The 25,712-nt window shown below is 38.8% G+C and overlaps 1 protein-coding gene and 1 non-coding gene across 4 annotated transcripts in view; both read right to left on the bottom strand.

Moving 5' to 3' along the window:
- Nucleotides 1–25,712, bottom strand: part of Pard3b (par-3 family cell polarity regulator beta) — a 963,936-nt gene that overhangs the window by 61,865 nt on the left and 876,359 nt on the right. The gene's annotated exons all lie outside the window — the stretch shown is intronic.
- Nucleotides 24,094–24,221, bottom strand: LOC150048671 (small nucleolar RNA SNORA40). Its single transcript, XR_016539193.1, has one exon. It is a non-coding gene; the product is annotated as a small nucleolar RNA SNORA40 (small nucleolar RNA).

Below are 25,712 nucleotides of genomic sequence, written 5' to 3'. Positions count from 1 at the left end.
AAGTTTACATTCCCACCAAAACGGTAGTAGCCTTCCATTTTGTCCCCATCCCCATCAGCATCTGTTATTGTTTTATTGGTAATTCAAGCTGGGGTAAAGCTGGGGTAATGTTTTGATTTGCATTTCTTTTATGGACGGGAGGTTGAATATTTCTTTCTTTATTTTATCCCATTTTTTGCTGGTCCTGGGTTTGAACTCAGGACCTGGGCACTGTCCTTGAGCAATAGTGCCACTTCTGGCTTTAAAAAATTAATTTTATTGTCTAGGTGATGTACAGAGGGGTTACAGTTGTATACATAAGCTAATGAAGGCATTTCTTGTTGTACATTGTTACCTCCTCCCTCATTTTTCTCCCACTTTTCCTCCCTCTCTAACTCCTTCTCCTCCAAGTTATGCGTCTATTGGCCATTCTTATTTTTTCTTTGGAGAAGTCCCTCTGTAATTCATTAGCCCATTTATTAATTGGGTTGTTCCTTTGGTGATTTGTTTTTGGGGGGTTTAATTTTTTGAGCTCTATGTATAGTTTAGATATGAGGCCATTGTCTGATGCACAGCTAGTAAAGATTTTCTCCCATTCTGTTGGCTATTTATCTTGTTAGAATGTCTTTCAAAGTGGTTACACCATTTCGCAGTCCCTCCTACAAGGAACAAGAGTTCCTGCTGCTCTCTTAACAGGTGTTATCACTGCTCTGGGTTCTGATCAAATAGGTGTGCAAAGATAACTCATTGCTGTTTTAATTTACATCTCCCTGATGACCTCTAATGAGGAACATCTATTCATATGCTTGTTTGCCATCTGTGTATCTTTGCTGAGGTGTGTGTTAGCACCTTCAGCCCACTTTAAATTAAATAGTCCATTCCTTATTCTTTGTATGTTCTGGATAAGAGTCACTTATCAGATGTGTCTCTGCAAACATTTTCTCCCAATCTGTGGCTTGTCTCTTGATGGTTTTGAATGTTGACAAAACTCAGAAACCAATGCTTTTATGTGTTGTTCCTTTGGTGTTGTTTCTAAAATGTCATCGCTCAATCTTAGGTCATCTAGATATTCTCCTGGGTTATCTTCTAAAAGTTTCACAGTTTTTAAGATGATTCTAGCCATAGTGTAAAAGTTCCTGTGGCTGTCTGTATGATAAGAGATGATAAGAGTATAAACTAGAGGAATTTTCCCAAGGGAGAAAACAAAGAGAGTGACTCAAAGATGTTAAGAAGGCATTATAGGATTGTAGGATTGACTGTAGATTAAAGGGAAGATTGAGTCTAGAATAATGCCTGAATTTCTGGGCTTAGCAACCTGCTGAATTTGGTGACATTCCCCACAGATGGGAATAATGGGAGAAGAGACTGAGCAGTAGGTCAGAAGGAAATACCTATACTGAGCTCTGGGATATCTGATGAAAATGTCCTATAGGCAAGTGAGATAAAGGCACGTGATTTAGAAGAGATGTTTGGATTAGAGAAGTAGGACTGGAAAACATTCAGCATATAGATGGTAATTAAAACTTTGGGGAAGGAAAATCAGGAAGATTCTATGGAGACACCATAGAAGAAAAAAATGAGAAAAGAAAATGATAATAATAAGAACAACAATGATCTCCTCTTCTTCTTCCTCCTCTTCTTCCTCCTCCTCTTCCTTCCCTCCCTCTTCTCTCTCATCTCATCCTCTTCTTTCTCTCCTCCTCCTTCTATTATTGCTGTTCTTGTTATTATTATTATAGAAAGAAAATTGAACCTAGGAGAAAATATAGGAAAAATCTTGTCCAGAGGAAACCCAGGAGAAAATGTTAGAATAGAAATCAAGAGGAGAGTTTTGTGATGGAGGAAACAATCAACAGCATCAAATGTCATTAAGAACTGCAATAAGTCAGGGAGTGTGATACATGCAGAGTGTTGGTGGCTTTACCCATTCCTACCTTCTTGCAGAGCAGAGCCTAGAGAGACAAAAATTTCCTTTCCCAGAATTCTCCAGCAGCCAGTGCATTGGTTGTGCACAATATTTAGCAATGATTTAGGAACTGATGCAATGGCTGCAGCCACTACTCATGATGACAATGATGCCTGCTATTCCTGTAGCAGCTTTGGACACAATGCCACTGGTGAGTGGCCTGTCGCCGATTTTGGAATGAGTGGTGGCACCAGAGGTGGTTCCCTGATGAGAACACCTTCCTAATCATAGTGATTACTGATATAGGCATTGGGTGGCTCTGAAACCTAACGATTCCTAACTACAAGTGTCAGCAGATCTCTTTGGTAGCTCAGTTCTGTGGCCTGGAAAAGCATTCCTGGGGGTTTATCCAATGATTTTGTCCTTTAAGCTTCTTTTGTACTCTATACATTGATTACTATGCTGTGAAATCTGTACCTCTTGAATCTGGAGAGGACAGACATCCTTATTGGCAACTGAGCAGTTACAGATATAAAGTCAGCAAAAGTTATGTGTCAGAATTGACAATGATATCGTGAATGGCTCTACTGGGAGTGACTTCAATGGGTTCATGGTAAAAGTCAAATTTCAGCTGGGTGCCGGTGGCTCACACCTATAATCCAAGCTACTCAGGAAGCTGAGATCTGAGGATTGTGGTTCAAAGCCAGCCCAGGCACAAAAGTCTGTGAATCTTACCTCCAGTTAACCACCAGAAAACCAGAAGTGGTGCTGTGGCTCAGGTGGTAGAGTGCTAGCCTTGAGCTGAAGAACGCAGGGACAGCACCTAGGCCCATAGTTCAAGTCCCATGGGTGACCAAATGTCATTGTACTGAAAACCCTAATAAGTAAACAGCCACTGGTTGTACTGTCTCACAAAAATAGGATTAATGAAACATTTGTGTTTCCTGAGTAACAAGCTTAGCTCTCTAAGACACTCTGGGGACATGTTGTTTGTTAATGGATATGATGGAAATAAATTTATGTTCCAATTTTTAAAAATATAGATTTAACTGCCTTTTCTCCCTATATGATTATTATGGGAAGTTACCCAAAGATGACCTCTGTTCACGTTTATAAATATATATATATATATATATATATATATTAATGGTGTTTTTCTCTTCATCTCCTTCCTATTGGAATTTCCTTGGCTATGGCATATATTCAAGAAACATAAATTTTAATGGCTATATATATGTAAGATCCTATTATACAGATAATTATAATTTGTTGCATCTATGCCTGTAATTTGATCAATTTTTAATGTCACAATAAAAAATAGTAACAATATGATGAGTGTGTTTAGTACACAGATTCTTGCAAAGAGCTATAAGGGGAGGGTGGGAAATTACAGACAGGGCTGCCAAGAAGAAGCCTAAGTTAAGATGTAGTAGTTAAGTCCTCAGGAAGTCAGACCACTTGAGGAGGGAATGAGGGAAAGAAAACAGGTAGAGGCCTTTATAAGCTCGTTTCTCATTTTGTCCTTCAGTCAAAAGACTGAGAAATTCCTGCTTGAACAACTCCTTATTAGGTAATTTCCCTCATCACATACACACACAAAATAAGGTCAGTGGCTTCGATCCATTTAATTTTTTAAGCCCTTTATCTTGCTTGGGCTCTCCCTCACGTCCTCCACTATAATGACCTACATATAGATCTGATAAAAACAGTCTGACTTAATCCATAACAGAAACCTAGCCTTTCACACAACAGGGTAACATTAGAACTTGTGCCTGCATTGGATTGGGGAGCCAGGAGAGGGGAGATTTATCTTTCTCTTATTGATAAGAGCTCAGGAAGTGAAACTTTTTGAGAGCTTATTCCAAACAACAGGAAGAACCATGCCTTGCTGTGCCTTGCACAGGGCAAGCCTCTGTGGCTGGATGAAGACAGCCTATGACAAACTCATGAAGAGGGCCTAGGTGTTTGGGAGGAATGTTGAATTAGGATGCTTTCATGCCTTGGGAGTTCTCCCAGTTTCATTCACTCAATGCCTGTTGCCGTCTAGGGGGTAAGAGCCTTATTAGAATAAAGCTATTAGTCTTTTTTCTTCAAAAGGAGGGCACTTGTTTATGTACATATAAGATTCCTTAAATTAGCATGTTCTTTGGATTGGCATTGCTAGGATCAGCATTTTCATAAAGCAATATCCTAAAGAGGCCATTCAACCTCCTTGTTTCTCCCATGTGCAGATTAATGACAGAGGAAAAAATAAGAAGTCATTTCAAACCTTTTTTTTTAAAAAAAAAACAATTCATTAAAACCAAAAGAATAAATGACACAGGGTTTTCTGCAAATGTCTAGTGACAAGAAGTGGAAAGAGTTCAGAATTAAACTGTTTTCCAGCCTTCCCATGTTAAGACATATTTTTGCCAATGCTGTAATTTATATGCTATATGCCATTTTTCTCAGAAAAATTTAAAAGCTACTCTGATGGAAAGGCTGTGAAAAGTAGCAATATGGTTTATTCACCTATGCATACATACTTGTCTACAGATGTGTCTTATTCATTTCTATTACAAAAATGGGTCTCATAATGCCAGACACAGCCTAAGATGAATATACAAAGCACAAACATTTAGATATCATTTTAGGAAATGTGTCTTTCAAGTTGTTATCATGGCAGATATTTGTAGGCAGCCTTTCATATTTCCCTTTCCTTCCCTTCTTTCTCTTCTTCTTTCCATTCCTTTCCCTTCTGGTTGTACTAGGGTTTGCGCTTAGGGCCTTGGTATATAAGCACCTATCACTTGAGCTGCACTCTCAGCACTTTTTGTTTATTTAATTTTTCAGGTAGGGTCTTATATTTTTTCTTGGCCTGAGGCCAGTCTTGGACCACGATTCTCCTATCTTAGCCTCTCAGGTAGCTGTCATTACAGATGTGCACTATAATGCCTGGGCCATCACATGTTCTGATGCCATTACTCTTTCCTGGTTATAAGTTTGGCTAGAGGATGTTTAGAGGAATCGATATCATGAAAACTGCTAAAAAGTTATAAACTTGGGTCAGAGCATCTACTAATATTAAAACATTCTGCTAAAATGCTACATGTTTGAGGAGAGCTAATGGCATACTCTAAATAAAAACTAATCAAAATAGGTTGTTTAATCATTTCTCTTTGGTGAAGTATATTATGCCTGTTTTTAAGTGTGTGCCCTTTCCAATATGATATCCAGAGAGGCAAAAGCACACATATTCATTCAAACCATTATTTCTGAAGTGTTTGTTTTCTCTAATTTGATTTCAGTAATTTTGTCAAATAAGTGGGTATTCAGCCTATAGACTAGCGTAGAACATCTGCTAGTTTAAAAAATGTAGCAAATAAAACTATCTTAAAAATAACTTGAGTAAGCTTTTTAAAGAATTCTCATTTGTGAGATGTGAGTTAGAACAGCGAATCTGGGAGTCTCTTCTAAGTTGCACACACTCCAAAGCTTACCTTGTGCACAGGCCCACATTTATATTGACCCCTTCCACCTCATTAAAGCAGAAAGCACATGTAGGTACTTAATGATTTTAGAGCCAAGTGACAAAGAAAGCCAGATAATCTGTAGTTTGTGTCGATATGATGAAGTCATAAAATATTCATTGGGATTTAATCATGAAATCTTATGCTAGTATCATCGAACTCTTAGCTGTGTGTCCACCTGGCCACAACATCCTCATAAACTCAACTATCTCTGTTAGGATTGTCTTCACAAAAAAAGAAAATTATCTCCTGCCAGCTCTGTTTATATCTGGGCTCAAGATACGGTTACCATAGAAACTATGATTGTGGATACAATTTTACAAATTTGGCTTTATCTATCAAATTGTGTGTGTGTGTGTGTGTGTGTGTGTGTGTGTGTGTGCACGTGCGTGCACGTGTGCATAATTTGTGCCTTGCCAATAAGCTTGAAGATCAAATTCTGGCTCTGTGTCTTTAATTAAAGAGCCAGATACCATTTCTCATTTCCTTTTCCATCTGTCTTCCTACAAATAGAGATATTAAAACATTGGCTAAAATGTCAACTCACAGTTGAAAAAGACAAAGATCTGATGAGAAGATGGATGAAAAAAGGTATTAGGAAAAGTATTCCCTAAGAAAGCTGTCTGTCACTTGTCCCAAAGGCTTCTGAGGTACAATACAAAGGAATTTGGTGGAGTCTCAGTGACATGAATATTAAATATTATTATCTAATACTTAATTTTGTTTTTGTTTCTTGCACCTATTTATTATATGAATCATTATTTCCTGCTGTTTTATTTCCTCATTCTCTGTAACAGGATTCTTTACTTATCCCAAAAGGAACAAAGTACATCCAAGAATTAAATGGTAGAAGTCGTTCACATTATCTCTCAGGAGTTCATGTTATCCCTTTTAGCTGATAAATTACATTCATTCACTAAATCCTCTAATGCAGTTTAAATATTCTTTCATTTATAAAGGCTAAACATATGATCACATGTAAAATTTTCTCCTCTTCTAAATGCTTCTGTTTCCTGTTCACCTCCATGTACAGTTAGTAGGGGAAAAGGCTAACTGAGAGAGTCTAAAATAGATATGGTGAGTTACAATAAATGCTACCATTTCCATCTCTGCCTCATTTCACACAAGGGGAAATGAGAGTTCAGAGATCGTTAACCAACAAGTGTCAGAGTCATTCAGAGGCAAAGCTAGGTTTTAAACTGAGATCTGTTTGACTCCAAAGCAACACTTCTCCCATTCACAATGCAGCCTTATAGTTTGGCAGTGAAAATTAGTTACTGCTGTGGCATTTCCTAAATGTAGAACTGTGACATAAGATCTGATAGTTCTGGTGAAATTACAGAGGCAACGAGATGGACTGTGAAATTGTGACAATCTGCAGCTTTCTCTATGTGTCAGGACATCACAGCCACAATTGTGAACTCAGATGGCCTTACCAATATTTATTTCACATAGCTCAAGGCATTACTATTTGTCTGCATGTATTTGCTATAGTAAAAGCAACTTCCAAGAATTGATTTCAGTTAAAGAAATAACAACCTAGATTATGTACAATTCTTTCGGCTATTCACATATGGTAATAAAGTCTATTAGCTTGGTTTATACAACACCCCTCCGCCTTGTAAGCTATCTGGGCATGAAACATTGTTACACTTTTGTGCTACTGCACATATGGTCTAGCACATAACCTTTATTATTATTATTATTATTATTATTATTATTATTATTATTATTATTATTCATGCAACTTGATCTCAGCCTGGGCACTGTCCCTGAGCTCTTCAGTTCAAGGGTACTGCTCTACTCTTGAGCCAAGCCCCATTTCTCATTTTCTAAAGGTTAATTGGAGAGAAGAATCTCAGGTTCTTTTGTGCATTAAACCTTGATCCTCAGATCTCAGCCTCCTGAGTAGCTAGGATTATAGGCATAAGCCATTGCACCGGCTACCTTTATTATTATTATGTATTGAGTCAATGAGTCTAAGTCTCACACATATTCTTGGGTGAAGTTGTGAGAGATAATCAATTGGATTTCATAATGACCCATGAGGTTTTGGAACTAAACCAGCTACATAGTAGAAAATATTACTTATTGGAGTGAGTTCTCCTCTCACAAGATCCTTCTGATGCTTATGTTTTAGTAAGTATAATTGTCACTTATTTATATAGGTTCAATATTTTCATAGGCATTAGAAATACAAAAATAAAGGGCCAGGAGTTTGGCCTCATGGAAAGACCTGGATTCGATTCCACGGTACCACATACCTGAAAGTGGTGCTGTGGCTCAAATGACAGAGCTTTAGCTTGACAGTGCTCAGGCCCTGATTTCAAGCCCCAGGACTGGCAAAAAAGAAAAGAAAAAAGCTACTACTTATCTGGGTGCAGTGGCTCACACCTGCAATCCTAGCAATTTAGGAGGCTGAAATCTCAGCCAGGTCAGGCACTAAAGTCTGTGAGACTCTTTATCTCCAATTAATTACAAGAAAACCAGAATTGGGGCTGTGGCTCCAGGGGTAGGGTGGTAGCTTTGAGTTGAAGAGCTCAGGGCCAATGCCCAGGCACAGAGTTCGTGCCCTATGACCCACAAAACCAAACAAAGCAAAAACCAAAACAAAACAAAATACCAGGAACACTAAAATAAGCCAAATGCATTCTAAAAAATAGATTTAAACTTGGATCTAGAGGATGAAACATCTAGAAACCTTAATAATGTAATTACTCAGAGTGACAGAAATACCTCTTGAAGCTTAATCTACCAGTAGACCAGTAGGGAACCTTAGTTAATCAGAAGAATTACTGAGCACACTGCTTTGCCCTGGCTGGCCACATCGGAAACATCTACTTCATTCACTAAGTTAGCTGACCCAGCCGACTCTCAACGATGCACAGAATCCTAAAGGCATATTTTTCCCAAATTACATTAATGAAAGGATTTTGTGACTGACCTCTATCAGATGAGTTCCAGGTCTAGGAAGATAAATACAAAATGAGTAAAATAAGGACAGAGGAAGACTAAACATGTGTCATTCAGAAGATAGTTATTTCTAGAATAAAACCAAGTCAAGTACACATTCTTGCTCAGTATCGAGTAGAAAATTTCACTTTTTCATCTGCTACTCACTTACAATAACCTAACATTTTAATGACTCAATCCCCATCACAACTTTTATGGGTCCAGACTGTGTACTTTTGTGCCGATGGCAACATGCCCAGTTCTTTAGTTTTGGAAGTAGTTTCCATGGTCAGGTTAGTGCAAGCACTCTCTAAGGGCTGAATGAATGAACAAATGTATAAATGAATTCTACTCCAATTAGTTGTTTTCATTGCTATGAAGGAACAGGACAGGGTGGGGGTGAGGGTGGGATTGTGGATAACCCCAAACCAATTCTGTCCAGCACCTATAATTCTCCCTACTCACAAGGGATTGACATTTGAGACTGCAGTTCTAATTCAGCCTGAGAAGGAAAGTCCACAAAACTCTCACTTTCAATGAACTGCCAAAAAATCAGAAGTCGAACTGTGGCTTAAGTGATAGAATACTAACCTTAAGCACAAAAGCTCAAGGACAGCATGCAGGCCCTGAGTTCAAGCCCCAGGATACGCACACACACACACACACACACACACACACACACACACACACACATACACACACACACACATGCACGCACAATCAAACAACAGTAAACAATCTGATTGTATAGAAGGTAGTGAAAACACTGGTACATAGAAAAGAGAAGCTGGAAAAGAGATGTACACAAAGAAAGAAAAGAAAATCATCTGAGAAATAGAGAAAAGCAGTAGAAGAGAATGGGAACTATGAAAACAATCTAATATAAATCTCAGCATACAGGTAATCCCTACTGTAAATATTTCTCCCTTAATCAAATTATTGGATCCATAAGGAAGCTCCATTCTCCACACTAGGCTGAGTAATAACAGTCTTTGTTCTTCTGATTACATGCATATATCATCTTACTTTCAAAGTCTTTAAAATGTGATTATTTTAAGTCAACATTTAAAGTTAGATTTGATATAATCATTTAATTGGGCATTGATTCATCTACACAGAACTCATTACTGAATTCTTCAATTTCACCAACGTAATTTCCTTCCAAATTATCTTTTATCTGGATGCAGGAAGTCCAAGTACTGTGCAAACTTTGCCAAAATACAAAGCTTTTAGATTTCTAATGCTGGCTACACACAAACCCATGGAAGACTGTGGAAGAATAGTGCACACTTGCCAACTGCCAGATACGACTGCTTTTCATATAATTAATGTCATTCTTGCTGCTCGAGTACCATTTCCACCCTCTAATAATTTCCATTAATAGAGGAAGTTTCTGCAATAATTTTTGCATTCTGCAAAACGACAGTGGCTTCTAGACACCTTTTAATCAAAATAATGACAATGGGTGAAAGGGGGAAGGGTTAGCAGTATTACAGTAATCCTGGGTTGCATTCATTTTGTTGTTGTTCTCAACCTCCAAAACTTGTCCAAAGATCCTTGATTGACTGTTTTTAATGTCAGTCAAACCTTAGTGGCTTTGATTTTAATAGCATAGAATCATATGGATTGATAGTATGAGAACTGAATTATATAAAATGAACATATCAGAAATCCACCAAAAATAAGTTCTTTTTTTTAAAGAAAAAAAAATCACAAAAGATGAGCAGATGCAGTTCAAAGAGCTTAAGTTCTATTGAAATGTGATAATTGTATAATACTTTGAGCTGAGACTTCCAGCTGCAAATCATAACTTCAAACTTGCCAATTCACACCACTTCCCCCCTTTTTTATTGTGCTGTTTCAAAATCAAGAACTTGGTCCAGGAAATGAAATTATGAGAATATACAGACAGTAACAATAGCAATAAAAGACAGCTCATGGTTCTCATATGAGCCAAGAAATGGATGCAGTGTGCTGGCGCAGAAGGCCCCATTGGGGGCACTGTGTGTGTCGGAGGACACCACGTTTTCAGGGGACAATGTTTCGGAGAACCCCTTCCTGGATTTGCCATACGCTGAACATGGAGATCAAGAAGAAAGTTTGGATGCAAGGGAACCACTGAGGAGAGTATCTTCTTCCTCTCTGCTCCTCGGGAAGCAGTGAAAGCCAACATCAAAGCCTCGTTCTCTTTTGCTTATCGTGGCCTTGAAAAATTTCACCTGAGTCACATCTACCGCTACGAGTCCTGCTCTATGAAGTCCACCTAAAGGAGTCTGCAAAGCCACTTGGGCAGGAAGTGCTCGCTCTGTGTCATGACCTGGGGAAGGGCATGGTTCTGGTGTGGAGACCATGTGGTATTCATGTCTGATTAAATCTCCCTAAGTTATGATACAATAAGACAGAAACAATACTCGAGTGTGGGTATGCTTCATTAGCCAACATTAAAGTAAAACAAAAACAAACCACAACACACAAACAGCGAGTGATCCACTGGGTAAGTGGCACTGCCACTCCATAAGAAGTCGGACAGGCCCTGAGTACAGGACAGAGCGAGCAGCCAGGGCAGGCTTTGGGGAGTGGTGCTCCTGGAAGACTCACCAGGGGCTTGGCAGGGCTGTGCAAACACCACAGGGATAAATACCAGCTTTCAACATGTCTTTCCTGTTTCCAAGATGTGCTCATTGTCTAGATGCATGTCTGCAGACATACAGTATGAATGGTATCTTGTGAGACATCGCATTTATAAGGGATTCTGCAGTCATCAAAGCATGTCCTGGTTCTATTTCTCACGAGGAATCGATGAGAATTTCTAAATGAAGGTTAGGAGGTTGTGCTCTCAGGCCTGCATAACATGAGACATGGCTGGTCTTCTCCTTCACTGTTGGATTGTGTACTCCCCATTTTCTGTGCTACTTAGTGCGAGTTAACTTTCTTTTTCATTTTCATTTTATTTTTTATTGTCTAGGTAATGTATAGAGGGGTTACAGTTACGTTTGCCAGATAGTAGGTGCATTACTTCTCACACACTGATACCCCTTCTCATCTCTTTGTCCCCATTTCCCTCCTCCTACCCACTTCCAATCATCTTGTTTTCCCTCCATCCCTTTCCTATTTCAAGTAAACAAATGTATATACAATATATTAGGTAACAAGGTCAGATACAGTTTTTTCTCACCTGCAAAATGAAACTAGGAATAGTCACTACCTCAAAAGGTTACTGTGAGAGTTGATTAGTACGATGCATGTAAATTATATGGTATCAACCAGATGACATGTACTTCAATAAATAATATTCCTCAATATTGTTACTTTAGTTACTTTGGCCTTGACTTTTCTCTTTTGGTAGGGAAAATATGGGCAGAAGATTTCTTCTTTGTCCTATGGATTTATTTCTATGAGCCTTTAACCAGCTTTGGCTAAGGTAAAGAATTAATGGAAGATTCTTCAGTGATATGATACTATTCCCTAAACACACTGGGAAAGAGACTGGGGAAAATCAGAGAATAAAAAGATATACAGGCAGAGATGGTATGAAATTACAGTTTTAATAATTATCCAGAGTGTTATAATGATCTTTTGGGTTGTTTTTGCTTTTGCCCTGTTGGATTATGAATGTTTTGAAACAAAGAATATTGTTTAATTTACATTTAGGACATAAATATAGCATAGGAAGGGAGTGAGTTCACCTCAACTGACTGCTGCTGATCAGCAATAAGCTCTACAGTCCATTAGTGCATTTCTCTAAAGGAGCACAGCTCCCAGCTTTCCAGTGCAGTGTAAGCCCCCTTATTGTGCCTCCAATCCTGTCACTACCTCCATTTCTATATTTAGGAGATGCTTGTTCAGGGCCAGTTCTACAGAAACAAATAGAGCTTCTGAAGGGAAGCTTCAGATAGTATGTGATTGGTGCGTAGGAGGAACAAAGAGAAAAAAGAAGAAGAAAACAGTATTCCATATGATTCTACCAAACAAGACAAATCCCAACTTTGTCAGCTAAACGACTGAAATTTTTTTTTAAAGATTTTATTAATACTGATTTTTACATCATATTTCAAATGTCATGTTTAACAAACAAATATTCAAGAAGGGAATCTCTATATGCAATCACTGGAACATAGATTTTCGAACATCATTAAAATTAAGCTAAGGGTTTGTATGTCATAGACACATATAATGTAACATTATGTCTGCAGAGTATATATATATAGATATATATATCCCATCATAGATTTTTATGTCTATGTGGTTATGTTTATATATCCAAGACCACGTCCGTAACCTTGGGTACTCAAATACTGAATCCGCGATCTTGTACTGTTTGGATCTAATATCCACATATCAAGGAGACCATGCGCCTTTTGTTCCTTTGGTCTTGACTTATCTCACTCAACATGATTCTCTCTAGTTTCATCCACTTCTCAGCAAATGCCATTATTTTATCTTGTCTGTTGGCTATGTAGAATTCCATTGTATATCTATACAAACCACATTTTCTGTATCCATTCATCTGCAGTAGGGCATCTGGATTGTTTCCATCGCCTGGCTATTGTGAATAGTGCAGAGATGAACATGGCTGAGCAGGTGTCCTTATCATATCTTGGGTTATGATGCTCAGGATAGACGCCCAGGAGTGGTATGGCGGGATCATAGGGAAGGTCTATTTTCAGTTTTTTAAACCTCCACATTGCCTTCCAGAGTGATTGTACTAGCTTACATTCCCACCAGCAGTGCAGTAGGGGCAACTGAAATGTTTTTGAGTGTCATTGAAATGATTCTCCCCACATTTAAGGAGAAACATCTTCAAACACATCCCTAAGGATCATTATTGCCCAAGACAGTGTGAATGTTGAACAGAAACCACTATCTACTTAGTGTCTAGTATTTTATTTTGCTATTTTACTGATTTGCAGACATCAGCCCACCGCTGCTAACATCCTAAGACACTGTGTCCAAGACCATACAGGGATTGCTAGTTATCAATGTCTTGAAATTCAGAAAAGTGAAAATTTAGGATGAAGATTGCAAAGAATTTCTTACGGTATGATCCATTAGGAAGAGGGACCATTTCCCAGGGGGGCTTGATTTATATCTTAGAACACATAGAACACCCATTCGTAATGTATTTGTGACAGATGTAATGCCATGTCCCTCTATAAATCAGATTTTCCTTCTGTTAGAAGCCCCACCATCCTTCCTATTGAAGGGTAGTCTCATGGGTACTGACCTGAGAGGATTTAAAATCCAAAGGGCCAATTACTAAAAATCTTCCATCATGTAATTAGGCTTTAGTATGGAAAATAACACCAGTATTAATCCAAGTCCCATGGTTGGAAGTAGAGTGAGCTAGATCTCGTGACTGTTAGTTGGCCTAACAGTCGAGGGGTGGGTACCTCGAAGCATCATCCCCAGGGATCATGGGGAAACTCCCTCTCATTTTCCAGACAGCCAAACTGCATAAATTATTCCAATAACCCCCAAGTAAGTGACTGACCAGATGAAGATGGCTGGATCTAAACTTATAATGTTCACAGGGGAAACATCATTTTCAATTTGAGAGTCATCGCCTGGGAATAACATATCCAGACAAGGAATGGGTCGAGTCATCTTTCCCTGGGAACAGAGATCAAACACTATAATTCAAAGAGCAGCAAAACTCACGTGAGGAGGAACAGGAGAGTGCAACGCTTTGGAAAGAGCAGGAATCCAGCCTCTTTCACTACATTCCTGGGAGTATAGGAACATGTGGTTCAAAGGCAAACTAAGTCATTAAAAAATAAATTTTCAAAATTGTATGTGGCCTATTCCATTTCCAATGGCAGGCAATTCAGTTAACAGCAACCACTCACTCCTCCTTGTGACTCTCAAGAATTCCAACACTGTGCAGACTTCATACCTCAGCCCTCCCCCACATACCTACTGGCCAGATATTCATGCAACACCAAACCACAAGAACTTATGACAACAGAAACAGAGTGAGCTTACACAAGGATTTTAGATCCACTCCAGATTGTATGAGGCTTGCTGTCACATTTTTATTTCCCTCACCTTGATTACGTCTTCACTCTGAAGGTAACGATCACGTACCACCAGTGGTATGTTTCTAATTAGAAAGGACAAAGTACTAAAAAATGTGATTCAGTAAGGCCTCAAAGAAAAATGTGTTTCTAAATGCTAATTTCAATGAATAATAAAAATAAAGGATCTTTAGGATGAGGGAACTCTGCAATTGTTCGAGGACATGCCAACAGAGTAGCAGGACCACAGCCACCACGTACTCTAAGTGGAAGTGATATGGGTGCTGGAAAGGAGTCATTCCTTCATAGGAATGGATAATACTTACTGGATAATACCCTGTTCTTTATATGGATGACTTATTTAAGTATTATGAATTAAAGAGAATCATTAAACCAATGTTTTCATAGATTTCAGAAGTAAATATGTTTTCCTCTCATTCCTCCCTTCTCTTTCCTTTCTACTGTTCTGTTGATTAACCCATGATGCCAACTCCCTTGTCCATAAAGTGTATTTCTTATTATGTTACAGATAAATATTCTATATACAGATAAATGCATCTATTACTGGACGTATTTTGACCAGGATACTCACAGATTATGACAAATAACACTGGCCTGCAGTTCTGTGTATCCATTAGAAGAGTTACAAACTATTGATAGTACAAATCTCAAAGGATGGTTTAGTATGAAAATAGCCCATGATATCTTCTTTTCTATATGCATAGAACACCCAAATAAGGAGTCTAGAGACCATGCCTTTATGCCCTTTCTCTTCCTGTTGGCTGGGACAAACTTGGAAGACAAGGCTTACATGCCTGTGGGTACAGTCTCTTATAGTTACTATTAAAAATTGCAGGAGGATACAGTCATGGTACTGCCACAGAAACATAAGACAGAAGAAAGAGGATTTGATTAGGGGACAGTATGTCTCCATAGCAGACAGGGAGCTATGAGAGATGTGTGGAAAAGTTCTATCCTAACCTGTATGCATCTCTTTAGACCAGAAGCTTACATGACACAATTTTAAACACATTATAAATATAATAGCTTCTGGTATTTGATAGTCTGGAATGAAATCATAGGCCATATCTCCTCAAAAATCACTCTCTGAGTTTGACTTAGAAGAACATATCGAGCGACAACAAATGTCAACCCTTTCTTCTGTTTCTCAAGTGTGATGACTACTGCACATGACAGATGCATCTTAGAAAACAGAGATAACAACTGCCGAGGAGGCTGGCAAACACAATGGACCTACAACTTTGGTCCCAAATGATCCACTCAGTTTTGACCTTGCCTTTTTTCTGGCCCCATTTCCATGCTCTGCTTCCTCATACCACCCTCTTGCCCCTTCAACTCATCCCTGCTTGGGTATTCAGGTCCAGCTTGCCCTGCAAAGCCCTCTCTCCAGATAGTCAGATCTTTGCCTCTCCTTTGCTTATGACTCACTTAAAAGTTTCCTCTTCCCAGTAGCCTTTCCTGACCACCTTATCACAATAGTGTTCCTCACTCAGCACTGGGCTGTAGCCCTTCAGCCAAGCTTTATGTTTCACTCTGGGCATCAGCATGGCCCAATATTTACTTTTATTTCATGTTTGTTATGTGTGTCTCCTTATAAACCTAAGTTTCACAAGGGGCTGGGGACTTTGCTAACTCTCTTTCTCATCTGTACCAGTATCTGGAAGGCACTTAGAAAATCACATTTTGAGTGGGAGAAAAACATGGAAAGGGGTAACAATGTTCAAGAAGTAATGTACCCACTACCTGATGACTGTAACTGTATCCCCTCTATATATGACCTCGACCATAAAATTTAAAAAGAAAATAATGTTAAATTTTGAGGGAAAAAGAAAAAAATCACTTTCTTAAACAGCTTGTCTATTCATACTTTGTCCTTTATTTTTTGTACTGCTTTTCTTTTTTTCCTCACTTTCTTTTCTTCCTTCCTTTTTTACCCAGACACAAACAATAAACACATACAGAGTGCTCCAATGATAGAGCCTTTGTAAATACCTTCCTAAACTCTACCACAGGTGGCTCGTTGCCTGGTGATTTTCTTTCTTCTAGTTCTTAGAACATTCTACACTGAAATTTTTGTCTTTGTGTAATTGTACTGTTTATTTTCACACATTTGAGAATAATTCTGGCCACATAGGGTGACTTGATTAATTTTATGTTTTCTGTAACTGGCTTTTCAATTGAGCAATGAAAGATTTTTAAATGTGTATTTTAAGATTAGCCTGAAAAGAAAGCTCTCTTTTCACTATTTATGGCAAAAAAAAACTAAGAAGGAAGTAAGAGAGGTAAGAAAGTGATGAAAGTGAATTTTTATTTCCTATATCATTCCTGTTGACTTAATCCATGAAAATGTGTACGTAATCAAAATGTGATCACTTCTCTACTAGCTGGAGAAGTGAAAACAAGCCATCTCAAAGTTCTGTGTAGTGTGGACCTCATTAGTTTTCTGTCATCAAGGCATAAAAATAGCACATTCAGACACTGGGATACCCCCATACATGAGTCCCAAAGCCGAATTGTTTTATTTATGATCATTATTTTTCCCTCTGCCTTCCTTTGGGAGGAAGAGAATGCAAAAATTAAAATTTATAAATTCAAAACCATCTACATCTTAAAGAGAATATACCTAATATTTTCCTTGAGTGAAAAAAGAGGGATGGACATATTTTGCTTTCCTTTCTTTGCAATGAAAGTTGAAACAGTGATTTTGTGTTATTATAACACTCATCAGTTCTCCCTCTAATTTGGATGGTTTTTAATAAAGCTCCATTGATTCCACTGAAAGGAATTCCGCCTGGCAAAAGCAGAACACACACACTGATTGCTAAATATGCAGCAATTATCATATTCAGCAGCACACTTTAATATCTTATTTATAGATGTATCTATCTATAATTTGCTTTAATTAAGTTGCATTGATTTTAATGACAGGAATGATTCTCAGAGAAGGGGGCTCATGTCATGTTCTCCTGCAAGTCTTAGTCCATCATTCTTGAAGGCCAACAGCTTAGGGACCTTCTCCAGGCTCTAGACATAGACATTTCAACTCAGTCAAGGTTCGGGGAAAATTTAATATGCACACACCTCAGCGTTTTCCCCTCCAGATACCAGACTGGTATTTAGTGTTGTATAGCAAAAGTGGCAATCCACTTTTAACTTGGCTTCAGAGCATAGAGTTTTATCACTACAGCAAAGGGGGCACTCAGTATTTACTTAAACACATACTCTATGTTAGGTAGAATCAGAATCAGCACTGTGGTTCTTTCTCCCGCACTGTCAATACTAGCAGACAGCTCTTAGAACGGAACTTGGGAACAAAGGTGTATTTGTTTTTGTTTTGAATTCTGATTATTTTTCACACCTTCCCTTCTGGTGAAACTTCTGGGGGAAAGCTAGGACGAAGGAATTTGAACTTCAGGATGCCTGTGAACGGTCTAACCAGTGAAAGTGATTTTTTAAAGTGTATTTTCAAAGGTTCTAAAATATTACTCATCATGACCAGCAACGATTTCTCTTTCTTTTTTTTTTAATGGGATGAAGAAGATAGAAGCACTGCTTCTATAAATCTTTGCACCTCCGAAGGTGTCAACATTCATTTTGTATAAATTATCCATGTTCGAATGCCAAGGCATGATCACAGAGGGAAGTTCGGAAGACAGTTATGCCGGTGCATTCACAGATTCTGGTCACCATTTTTCACTCACTGATTATTGCTACAAGTGTTGATTAATAGCGGTGTTCATGCTGCTAGAATGCATTTCCCTGGAGGTAAAGAAAACATTCAAGGGGGAAAAAAACCAGAAAGAAGGGAAGATAATAATCAACTCATCCTTCCGCTGCTCTGTAATAACCCTGCAGAGGTTGTGCAAATCATGGCTCCTGATAATTCCCGTTAGCAGCTTCTGAGCCATCTCACTCAGAAGATCATCCATATGCATCAGATCACCAATTTGTCAATCAGTTTATAAGGCAATTAAGTGTTCCCTAATCTCCCTCCTTCCCTTTGGGAAAGGACAAAATGATATAAGCAGCAGGGCTCTAAGAGTGGCGTGAGGACATTTCATACCCAGTGTCTCTCCTGGGTCTCACTGCCCTGTCTGAAGGCGGGGCTACAACTTCAATGATAATAATAAGCAAGACTGGAATTTACCAAGACTGATTAGGTTAGTACTTTTTCTTTTTTCTCTCATCAGTAATGCTATCTTTCTTATCCACGAAGGGAAATGAATGAACTGGATTTAGAGGGCGAGAACATTTCTTAATAAATACAACGGGAAATATAAAAAAAATACAGATGAGAATACTTCAGCCAGGCTTGCATGAGCAGTCCTGGCTATGACGCTACTGTCCCTGCTTAGACTGTAGCTGGGTCTAAGGTCTCTTTAGAACTATTTAGACCTTTTGGCCTTTAGATCTTGAAGGCTATCAGTTTCTTTTGTAGAATTCAATAAGATTCTTTCCGGCTTCCTGCTTCTTTCTCTTGCTTCCTTTCCTCACCATTAATCCTATGATGTGTTTTTGTTCTCTTAACTCTTAATTGTCTCTAATGAAGAGCAGACCAGAGATGGCCACATTTGCACTTTCCCTCTTAAGTGGAAAGACTAATGAGTATAAATTACGGTGAAAGAACTTGAGGCTCTCCCATAAGTTGGAAGAAGAAAAGCAAGTAAGCTTACATTAGTTCTTCCGGCAGAAAGAATATATGCACTTTAGTTTTTCCGTATGCAGTTAGGCTTGGCATTGGGTCAGCTTTTCCATACATTCTTTTGCAAAGGACATAGTCTGCATGAAGGTATTGTAATCTGACCTTTCAGATCATAATCCCTTTTCCTTGACAGCTCCTCTCTCCCCATCCCCTTTCTAGCATTGTTTGGTTAATCTTGCACTATATAATTACTTAACAGCAATTCTTATGCAGGTGATTTGTGACTCAAGAGTCAACCTCTCTTCCCTCCCCTAAAAAAACAAAACAAAACAAAACAAAACATTTTCTGGAATTGTTCAGCTCGGACCTTTGTGCAGCTAATCCAAGAAGAAACTTTTCATTGCTTTGTCACTGAATAGAAGTATGGGAAATGGTTGGTAAGAGACTAAGAAAGAAATCCATCTTAATTATTATCCCTCTCTTCAACCAGGCCAAAGATATTTTCTTCTACTTTGAATCTGTCCTTGGTTTTTTAGAATCTTTTGATGTCAGGTGCCATCAAAAGATTTACCAGATGAATCTCTGGTGGTTACAATTAATAGATTTGGAGCTCAGCTACTGTACTAACTGGAAGGAAACAGATAAATTAGGAAAGGAGGAAACCAAAACAGAAAGTAACAAATTCATAAATGTCTACATTATTTTATAGCATCTACAAGAATTTTGGCTTTTTCTGTGTTTGTTTTGTTTTTGTCTTTGTTTTTGTTCAAGACTGATGAAGCTCTACTGCTTGAAGATACATCTCTACTTTCAGCCTTTTACTGGTTAATCTCCAGAATCCAATGGACTTTTCTGCTTAGGCTGGCTTTGAATTCAGCATCTCTCAGCTTCTGAATAGCTAGGATTACAGGTGAGATCTACCAGCACCTGGCCCCCAAATCCTCATTTTTAGCACAATAAACTGTACTCCATGAAAAGTGGCATTGTATGTAAATTAAATCATCATCCTTATGATGAGGGTAATAGGTTTCTTTTTCCATCAAAAGTCCCTGAGGGTAGCAAGAGACAGGTAGGTTCTCAAACATATGAGAATAATGTTTCTGCAACCTGCACTCCCATCTTAAGTGTGGCCAAGGGACCCTGAATGAATATGTAACAGCTATGGTTGTATGTCTGGACGTGCACAGCATTTCCTTTCCATATGCTCTCACGTGCCCTCCCCGCTTTTGCATGTGGTGCTGGAAACATGCATACCCTGCGGACAACACTTATTCTTCACAGTGCTGTTGGATGGCACCTTTCTTTGCCTGCATATACCAAGCTGGCAGTGGGTACAGTTTTTCTGTGATCTGGTATTATTTTTCAATCAAGCTACCAGATGGATGCCAGATGGGTAATTGTAGCCAGGGCTTCTGCTCTAGGTCCATCCCACAGCCCATGGGCACGAGCCTGTCTGTTAACTAAGTCAAACATGGTGCTTCAAAGAAATACTCCTTCAAACCATAGGCATCTGTTCTCTACTCTAATGACCTTTTTAAAAAAAAATCAACGAGAAGGAAAACCTTGCAGACAAGGTTTTGTTTAAGTAGATGTTACATTTGTGAGAAAAAAAAGGAGATGACAGTAGAGTGGCTTGTGGATGTCAAGCTCATTTCCAGCTAATAGCACCTCCAAAGAAGCCACCAACTCAAACAGCATGTCAGCAGAGAAAGTGAAGTATAATCAATATAGTCCTTTCCAGTGATAGTCTCACAATGTTGCCTTCATTCCTGAAGGGCAGATTTTACATAACATTTTCTGATGTTAAAAAGGGGAAAAATGCAGAAGGAAATGTGAAGGAGGAAGAAAAAGCATTCTACCCTAAATTCCCTTTTCTTACTTCCACGGTCATACCAGAAAAATGACATTAAATATATATACATGTATATATAGATGTGTACATGTGTATATATATACATATATATATACACTGATGGATCATCTAGTTTATTTCAAATATATATTTCAGCACTTCATTACGAAGGTTTATTTTCTAGATTAACTACAAATAAAGTGGAATCCTGTAGACATTTACTTTCACAATCCTATCAGCTATATTTTTTTTTCAGTAGATATCAAAGGCAGATCCCCAGTCTGTGCTGGGCTGTCTTTCTGAAGAATTTAGGATAGTTTGTTATATGTTCCCTCAGGTTTCTATGGAAACACTTTCTTTTCAGGTCATCCACTTACAAAGGTAACATTTGCATTCAAGTGTGTTAGAAGTTAATTTTGCAATACTCGAGTCGAGGTCATGCCACCATTTCATATCTATTAGTTTGAAATCCTTGAACAAAGATCAACTTAATCTATAAAAATACTTGGATGATTCTGAGTCCAGGTGGGTCACACCTGTAATCCTAGCTACTCAGGAGGCTGAGATCTGAGGATTGCAGTTTGAAGCCAGCCCAGGCAAGAAAGTCATGAGACTTTTATCTCAAATTAATCTCCAAAAAATCTTGAAAGTAGAGGCAGTGGTTCAAGGGGTAGAGCACCAGTCTTGAGTACAAGAGCTCAGGGACAGTCTCCAGGCCCTGAGTTCAAGCCCTACGACCTGCAGAAAAGTTTACCTTATAGATATAATAGCCAGAAACTCAGGTAGATATTTAAATCATTGTCAAAACACTAATCACATTAACTTGTGTGCAGAAGAAAATATTAGCAGTGACCCCCCTGTCATTCCTCATTTGCTAATTTGAGTGTTGAGCTTCTGTCATCTCTGGCAGAAAGAGAGAACTGGCTGGAGATGGGAACACAGAATAGTGTCAGCAGCCGTGTACCTTGTCTTTGAGATTGCTAGATAACTGTCCTTCAGTGTACCCCATTTGGGCCAACAAAAATTCAATTGAATAAGCATTTGTTGAGAGGCTGTGACACATTCAGCATCAGCATGGACAATGCACAGGGATGACATGTGCACATGTTCCTGAATAAGTGTTTGTCCCAGTAGGAATAGAGTTGTTTTACCTCCAGGTACAGGCAGAGGTGGCAGAAAGCACTTATGGAAGGGGTGTGGACATGGCTAAGGTTTTGGGGAAGTTCCATGAGGTGTCTTGTAACTAATGTTTGGAATGTGAATATACCTCCTTTAGGATACCTCCCTGGGGCAGTATCTAACCCCTCTCTGGCTCACTGTGGTAGACCACTGTGTGGGATTATTGGAGTTAGCAATGTCAAGAAATGCTGGAAAAGTAAAAATGTGGGTACATCACAGACTCCCCCAAACAACTACTTGTCTGATTGCATTATGTGCCATTACCCACTTGAGAAAGGCAGCAGGACCAGGGATAAATCTGAATAGAAGAAATTCAACTTTGGAGCTGAGGACATTTCTGTGTGGCGTATGGAAGGAGCTTGACCTCCTCTCCCTGGGAGAGACGCAAAGACCTGCTTTACAAGTACCAGTGTTTATCCAGCATTTGTTATTTGTAAGAATGACACCATAGGATGTTAAAGGTGGAAAGAAGGTGGCTGAGGTAGGTGTGACCCACTGTGATGAAGGTGACACCATTCACCTGCTCCAAACACTGAACTGGAAGCTGCAGGGTGGGTCTAGTGGCTGCCTTCTTAGAGATTTCATATGGCAGAAGAAGCACGAGTTAGTCAAGGCTTTTACTGCCCTGGCCAGTTACCACCACAGAGAAGATTTACTGAGTTATGTGGAAGCCCACCGAAACTGAGACATTAATGACTTGTTTTGTCAACACCCTCAAACTCTAGTCCACACATATGAAAGAGCTAAGAGCAAAGCTCATCCTTTATGGATGTGAGTCATGTACCACAAAATACAAAACCTTACTTCAACTCAGAATGACTTTTCTATTTGTTCCCCCTTTCAGAGGTTAGAAACTGTTTTGCAAAATCATGTTAGGTTGTATCGACATGACTAATGCTAACCAGTGCTCCTTGCAGTGGTGTGTGTGTGTGTGTGTGTGTGTGTGTGTGTGTGTGTGTGTGTGTGTTTATGTTTCCAAATAGATTGTTTAATTATCTGCTCCATTATCTTTCTGGAAGCTGTACTTCATTGTATCAAGCATATTTATCAATAAGAAATGAATGCCACCCTGGGAACTGATTTGTTCAAGGTAACTTTCATTATTGTTACACTTGCTGTGTTTAATGGTGGTTCTACTCTTGTGCTGTTTTATTTATAGCTGCAAACCTCCTGCTTTCTCACCATCTGAAAGCCAAGTGAAGTCTCAGTGACCATTTATGTTTCCAAACCAAATTTACCTGGGAAGGGGGTATGGGCACATAAATACAAGAACGATTTAGTTAGTTTTAAATTACTACTTGCTATTGCTGCATATTGGTCTCCCTCATATCATACTGCCTTCAAGCAGGTTGTATACCTTAAAAACTATAAACTACACAAAAATAATTATTAAAGACAAAGAAATAAAGTGGTAATGTTATGAACTTAGATTTTCTTCAAGCCAATTAATTTAGCGTCTTCCATTATTTTCCTCACTAAGACTAGACCTAAAAAAAGGTAGTAATATGGAATGAGGCATCTGTCATGTGTGCTAAAAATGGAAATATGGCCAGGCAGTAAGTGCCATAAACAGAAGATGAGCAATTTGACATTGAAGTTGAGCATGCTAGCAAGTTGGAGAATCACACGTATGGTCCTCGAGCTTCTGCAGGCTTTCTCATTGGTTTATTTCTGGTTGCACAGGGAAGCAACCACTTTTTGTAAAACTCCACTTTACAGCACTGTAATAAGCTTAAGCTTTGTATCTTTTTTTTGCCAGTCCTGAGCTTGAGCTCAGGGCCTGAGCACTGTCCTTGGACTTTTTCAAGGCTAGAGCTCTACCACTTGAGCCTCAGCACCACTTCTGGCTTTTTTCTATGTATATGGTACCGAGGAATCAAACCCAGGTCTTTGTGCATGCTAGACAAGCACTCTACCATTAGGTCAACCCCCCCCCCCCCGGCCCTATTTCTTTTTTTAATGTTTGTACATCAACTTTATTCTCAGGGCCAATCTGAGTGAGTTAACAAACCCTCATCATTATCAACTATTGCAGGAATCAGATTCCTTCTTACATGTACCAAAAACTCATACTCCACAATAAGTTCTGGGTTGCAAAAGAGGATTTATTGTTTGCATCTGTCTGTAAGACTTTGTGACAAATCAAACAAAGACACACACACACACACACACACACAGGTGCTACATATTACATATCTTTTGATTTTTAAAGCTATCACAAGGTAGAAGGCAATGATTGAATGACAGACTAGTAACAGCATAACACACACACACACATACAGACACACAAAACACACACATCACACACACTCTCTCACAATAGACCTACAGTATGACTATGAGGCTATAGAGGGACAGGGATGGATCTGAGAGGAAACAAGAGATCAGAACAAACTGTGAAATGGATCTATATTCAGAATTATCTCTGAAAAGTACCAGTACTGGTGAGGAAATACAAGTTGGACTCTATATATTCTTGACATATGGGAGTATGTTAGCCAGATTTTACCTTTGTGACAAAAATATCTGAGAGAAAAGAACTTAAGAGAGGAAGGATTTATTCTGCCTCATGTTTTCAGAGATTTCTGCACATGGTCACCTGGTTCCATTGCTTTTAGGCCTGTAGCAAGGCAGGAACAAATGGAGAAAGGACATGGTGGGGGAAAGCTGTTCACCTCACAGAAGCCTCTTCTCTAAGGGGAGTTTGGGCAGGGGACAGAGGCATGTTTTCAGGAGAGGCCCTCAGTAACCTAATTCCTCCAAGTAGGCCTCACCTCCCACTTTCTGCCATCTTCTAATAATACAGTCATAATGTAATCCAGGCAGTAATCACTGGCCAGTTAGGTCATCATACTGAAGGATTCAATGAGTTCCTATAAATAATCAACTGGTGACTAACTTCTCTGCTCATCATTAGGAAATGGTTCCTAGACCCTGAGACTCAGCAGGAGATTCCTACAGAACTTCGGAAAAAGGACTCTCCAGAGTTTCCTGCGCTTCCCTAGGACTGTGTACAGGCAGAAGCAGAAAAGTCCCACCTATAGAAATGAAGGAATCATTCAGATTCTTAGCTGAAATTCTTACTGAGCTTGATTTGTCAACAATATCTAGGGTGAATATTAATTCAGTGCCAGAAGGAACAAAGCTTTGATAATGCTAGGTGTCACCCATAGGCTCTGTTCTAAATCTACAGTGAGAATTGCTTGCTGTACAAATATGGCTCTGTCATTAGATTAGCATATGCACTGAGGCCCTCAGTTGAGGAGCTAATAAAGTCAGCAACCAATATTCTGTTTATAGCAGGGACTTTATTTTTTCATTTTCAACAATTACAATGATGCAGGCTGACAGAGAAACCAAATCTTCTGTATATGCACAGGGAGATACATATGCAAAACACTCAGCATTGTAGTCTAATTATTTTTCACATTGTCAATGTGAAAAATAAAAACAAACATCCAACCCCTCCAAACCTTTGAATTTCCGTGGCTTAATTTTCTAGCTTTCCTAAAATTACCTTGACACATAACCAGCAGACTGGCTTTGCTATTACATTTTGCAGAGTTCCTCTTTGTGGGAAAGCAATTTGGAAGTTTTACATACCATCTCTCACTTTTTTCAGGACCTTTTAGAGAAAAAATAGGATTTAATAGTGTAA

This window comes from Megascapheus bottae, chromosome 21 (assembly GCF_031878675.1).
Source record: "Megascapheus bottae isolate mThoBot1 chromosome 21, mThoBot2.hap1, whole genome shotgun sequence".
Classification (NCBI taxonomy): Eukaryota; Metazoa; Chordata; class Mammalia; order Rodentia; family Geomyidae; genus Megascapheus; species Megascapheus bottae.
This window is presented reverse-complemented; position numbering and strand designations above follow the sequence as displayed.